The sequence below is a fragment of the Pan paniscus genome, chromosome 14 (genome assembly GCF_029289425.2).
Source record: "Pan paniscus chromosome 14, NHGRI_mPanPan1-v2.0_pri, whole genome shotgun sequence".
In the NCBI taxonomy this organism is placed as follows: Eukaryota; Metazoa; Chordata; class Mammalia; order Primates; family Hominidae; genus Pan; species Pan paniscus.
Genome location: NC_073263.2, coordinates 33,147,963 through 33,153,962, shown reverse-complemented (window position 1 = coordinate 33,153,962; position 6,000 = coordinate 33,147,963).

Sequence of the window (6,000 nt, the reverse complement as noted above, 5' to 3'; positions counted from 1 at the left end):
AATTCAACAAGAAGAGCTAACTATCCTAAATATATATGCACCCAATACCAGAGCACCCAGATTCATAAAGCAAATCCTTAGAGACCTACAAAGAGACTTAGACTCCCACACAATAATAATGGGAGACTTTAACACCCCACTGTCAACATTAGACAGATCAACGAGACAGAAAGTTGAAAAGGATATCCAGGAATTGAACTCAGCTCTGCACCAAGCAGACCTAATAGACATCTACAGAGCTCTCCACCCCAAATCAACAGAATATACATTCTTCTCAGCACATCGCACTTATTCCAAAATTGACCACATAGTTGAAAATAAAGCACTCCTCAGCAAATGTAAAAGAACAGAAATTATAACAAACTGGCTCTCAGACCACAGTGCAATCAAACTAGAACTCAGGATTAAGAAACTCACTTAAAACTGCTCAACTACATGGAAACTGAACAACCTGCTCCTGAATGACTACTGGGTACATAACGAAATGAAGGCAGAAATAAAGATGTTCTTCGAAACCAATAAGAACAAAGACACAACATACCAGAATCTCTGGGACACATTTAAAGCAGTATGTAGAGGGAAATTTATAGCACAAAATGCCCACAGGAGAAAGCAGGAAAGATCTAAAATTGACACCCTAACATCACAATTGAAAGAACTAGAGAAGCAAGAGTAAACACATTCAAAAGCTAGCAGAAGGCAAGAAATAACTAAGATCAGAGTAGAACTGAAGGAGATAGAGACACAAAAAAAACCCTTCAAAAAATCAATGAATCCAGGAGCTGGTTTTTTGAAAAGATCGACAAAATTGATAGACCACTAGCAAGACTAATAAAGAAGAAAAGAGAGAAGAATCAAATAGATGAAATAAAAAATGATAAAGGGGATATCATCACCGATCCCACAGAAATACAAACTACCATCAGAGAATACTATAAATTCTTTATATGATGATACTAATGTATAAATGATTGGTCAGAAAAGTAGAGCAAACTACCAGATTTAGTTTAGAGATTAGTAAGCAAAGAGGATGGTCTGAAAACTCCCTTTTACTTAAGAAATTATATGTGTCTGTCTCTTACACTAGACTAGCTTATGAGTGCTGAAATCACCAGCACTTGGTTTATTGTAGGTGCCCAGAAAATTGCTTGTTGAAAGAATGAGACTGTGAGTTAAGTGAGGGGGTGAATAAGTAGTAAGCAAGTGAGCGAGTGAATGAATGAGTGAATAAGGAATGAATGAAGATGTACCAGGAAGTACATTTAACTCTAAGAGGAAGTGACCTTTGAACCTCTAATTGAAGATGAGTAAATGTTTCTTAAATCCTGTTGGACATAACATTTGCGATGTGCCCCTTACTTCTAGCCAAGTGCCTTCTCAAGATCCACATTTCAATCATGACAATGGTACTGAAAAAGAAACAGTCACCTTCTTTATTTTTAAGCAATTCTCTTTCAATCAACTTTTAATTATCCTGAAGGAGAAAACCAGTGGTGCAGATATAATCCCCAAATCTCTTTTAGGAATGCATTAGATGATGGCTTTTTTACAGTAGTTTGCCTTCTAATTATGTTTTGATTAGGTTTATATTATAGTTATTGAGAATTCCCTTAGCAGAGAGGACAGCAGGTCAGGCAATCCATAAACACTGTAAGTAAAGCACTGAAGTTGGCTGGAACTGACCCATACCTTAATCTAGGACCTTCTATTAGAAATGCATTGTGCTAAGCACTGCAAAATTTCAAAAGGGTTCAAATTTTATTCAGTGGTGATCATTGAGAATCTATTAGAAGGTAGGTACTTTTTTGGGGGCTGTAGATACAAGAAGGAATAAGATATAGTCTTACACAATGAGGAATGAGATACAAGCCTGGAATTTCAAGAGCTCACTGCATAGCCAGCAAGATGTGCATATGTGACTTTTATCACTGCAAAGCAGTATGTGCTAAATGATAAATGGGTAGAGAAGATTTAGGAGAATTCTCTAAAGCAGACTGTCCAATAGAAATATAATATGAAACATATTTGTCAATTTAAATTTTCTAATCTTCAATTTAAAAAGGTAAAAAAGGAGACGTTGATTTTAATTATACTTTTTATTTAACCCAATATATTCAAAATATTATTTCAACATGTGATCAATATAAAAATTGTGAAATTTTTATACACTTCTTTTTAGACTATGTCTTCAAAATCTGGTGTGTCATTTACACTGAAAGCACATCTCAGTTCAAACTACTACATTTCAAGTGTGTAATCACAATTTGTGGCTGAAGACTACCTTGTTGGGAAACACAATTCTAGAGCTTTGCTTCTCAATTTATTATCTGGATTCAGACGCATTGGCTGGAAAAATGTTAGAAATGCAGAATCTTATGCTCCATCTCAGACCTAATGAATCAAAACCTGCATATTATCAAGATATTCAGGTGATTCCCATGCACATTAAAGCTTGAGAAGCACTGGTCTGGACAAGGAAAAGGTGTGAATGACCATCTGGAGTTAGGAATGCTGAAGGAATGATTACGGGCCAGCCATGATTAGAATGTGTGAGAGGCTAGAATTCAAGGGCATATTGATTGTTTATAAGGAATTTGATGAAACTTATTAAATCTGAGTCTCTGTTTCTCAATCTTCAAAATGAGACTAAGCTTGCAGAACTGATCTTAGGAGTAGAGATAGAGTAAAGAAAGCTCCTTAATGTCTGGCTCCTAGATGTGGGGCTTTACATAATTCCACTACTGATGGGCCACAGTCACATGAAGACTCCAATGTTGCAAGATTTTAGCTACAAGGGAAATGCCTGAAACTAAGAGAATTTTTTTTTTTTTTTTTGAGACAGAGTCTCACTCTGTCGCGCTGGCTGGAGTGCAATGGCACAATCTTGACTCACTGCAACCTCTGCCTCCCAGGTTCAAGTGATTCTCCTGCCTCAGCCTCCCAAGTAGCTGGGATTACAGGCGCCTGCCACCACACCCAGCTAGTTTTTGTATTTTCAGTAGTAAGACGGGGTTTCACCATGTTGGTCAGGCTGATCCCGAACTCCTGACCTCAGGTGATCCACCCGCCTAGGCCTCCCAAAGTGCTGGGATTACAGGCGTGAGCCACCGTGCTCGGCCAACTAGGAGAAAATTGAACAGGGGTACTCCTGAATATGACTGCTGTCACATACCACTATTTTGTATGATTGGCAGGAGTCTCCCATGAGAACCAATGTCAGAATAGGTTCACCCAAGTTAGGATGGGGCAGGGGAGTTTCACAGGGATTAATGCAGGTGCTAGGATTCACCTATCAGGGTCATAAGCTTGCTGTGATCACCCCTCATCACAGTGTGTTGCAAGACTTTGGTCATATAGTTTAAAAAGAAATTAACAAGACAGGAAAAGATCAGATCACTGGTCCTTGTGCTTATTTAACACCCGGCTCTTTCACTAAGTTGGCATGCTGGTTAAGACACCTTACCAGATGTCAAACTATGCTAGCCTGTCTCAGAATATTATCCAGCCATAAGTAATAGTATTGAGAATTGGAAATCCACTAGTATTTTTGTTGAAGATTAGCAATCCTCCCCTTCTTCTAGAAAGGGCCATGTATCAAGAATGTCAACCATCACCAAAAAGAGACCATAGTTATGTAGAGTCATGCCTGGGGACACACCAGAGCTTCGTGAGAAGGCCAGAAATCAAAGTGGCTAAGTGAAATAAGCAACTTAGCAGGAAAGGGCGATAACCCTGGGATAATGGAAATATCCTGGTTTTGGAGTCTCAGGATCATGAGGTTCTTGTTTTAGCTCTGCCATACTAACTTAACTCAGAAGTTTAATCTCTTGTGGCCTCAGCTTCTGCATACACAAAAATCAAGGAGCATTGATATGTGAATCTTTTTGGTCATTTCCAGTTGTATTTTTATTTGATTTTTAAATTTTTATTATATTCTTATTGCAGTAAAACATATATATCATAAAATTTACCTTTTTAATCATTCTTAAGTGGCATTAAATACATTCACAATGTTGTGCATCCACTACCATCACCGGTTTCCAGAATTTCATCTGCCCATACTAAAACTTCATCCCCATCAAACAGTAACTTTCCATTCCCTCTGCCCCCAGTTCCTGGAAACTGCCATGCTCCTCTCTCTGTACACAAAGTTGCCTACTCTAAGTAATTCATATGAGTGAAATCATACAATATTTTCCTTTTATATCTGGCTATGTAACTTAGCATAATATCTTCAAAGTTCATCCATGATGTAGGATGTGTCAGAATTTGAATTTCTCTCCTTTTTAAGGCTAAATAATATTCCATTGTATGTATATATGTATACTACGTTATTTTTATTTTTGAGACAGAGTCTGGCTTTGTCACCCAGGCCAGAGCACAGTGGTGCAATCTCAACACACAGTAACCTCCGCCTCCTTGGCTCAAGTGACCCTCCCACCTCAGTGTACCAAGTAGCCGGGACTACAGGCATGTACCACCACACCTTGCTAATTTTTGTACTTTTTCTAGAGTCTGGGTTTCATCATGTTGCCCAGGCTAGTCTTGAACTCCTGAGCTCAAGCAATCCACCTGTCTTGGCCTCCTAAAGTGCTGAAATTACAGATCTGAGCCACAATACCTGGCCTATAATACTTTTTTTTCATTCATTTGTCAATAGACATTTATTTCCATCTTTCAGTTATTATGAATAATGATGTTATGAGCATAGATGTACAGATACCTGTTTGTGTCCCTGCCTTCAGTTTTTTAGGGCACATGCCCTGAAGTGGAATTGCTAGATCAAATCATAATTCTATCTGTAATTTTTTGAGGAACTGCCATACTATTTCCCATAGTGATTGTACCATTTTACACTCCCACAAGCAGTGCGCAAGGGTTCAATTTCTCCATATCTTTGCCAACACTTGTTATTTTGTCTTCTTTTCCTTTTTGATAGTAGCCCTCTGTATTAGTTCATTCTCATATTGCTATAAAGAACTACCTGAGATTGGATAATTTATAAATTATGAAGAAAAGAGGTTTAATTGGCTCATGGTTCTGCAGGCTGTACAGGAAGCCTGATGCTGACATCTGCTTGGCTTCTGGGGAGGCCTCAGGAAACTTACAATCATGGTGGAAGGCAAAGGAGGTGCCATGGCCAGAGCAGGAGCAAGAAAGAGAGAGGGTACCACACACTTTTAAACAGCTGAATCTCATGATAATTCACTCCCTATCATGAGGACAGCACCAAGGGGATGGTGCTAAACCATTCATGAGAAATCCACTCCCATGATCCAATCGCAAATGTTGATGCCAAGGGATATGAGGAATAGGGACAGTCTTAAGGTACTTGTGAACGGTGCCCATTTTGCTAATTTGATACAATTCCTATTGCTCAAATTCAGCATTTAAAATCAAATAAAGAAAGACATGCTTGACATTTGTAACCAACAGGGAAATGCAAATCAAAACCACAATGAGATATCACTTTACCCCCAAATCTCATGTGGAAATGAAATCCTCAGTGTTAGAGGTGGGGCCTGATGGGAGGTGATTGGATCATGGGAGTGGATTTCTCATGAATGGTTTACCACCATCCCCTTGATGCTGTCCTCATGATAGGGAGTGAATTATCATGAGATTCAGCTGTTTAAAAGTGTGTGGTACCCTCTCTCTTTCTTGCTCCTGCTCTGGCCATGGCACCTCCTTTGCCTTCCGCCATGATTGTAAATTTCCTGAGGCCTCCCCAGAAGCCAAGTAGATTCCAGCATCAGGCTTCCTGTACAGCCTGCAGAACCCCATGAGCCAATTAAACCTCTTTTCTTCATAAATTATCCAATCACAGGTATTTCTTTATAGCAATGTGAGAATGAACTAATACAGAGGGCTACTATCAAAAAGGAAAAGAAGACAAAATAAAATAACAAGTGTTCGCAAAGATATGGAGAAATTGAACCCTTGCGCACTGCTTGTGGGAGTGTAAAATGGTACAATTACTGTGGAAAATAGTATGGCAGT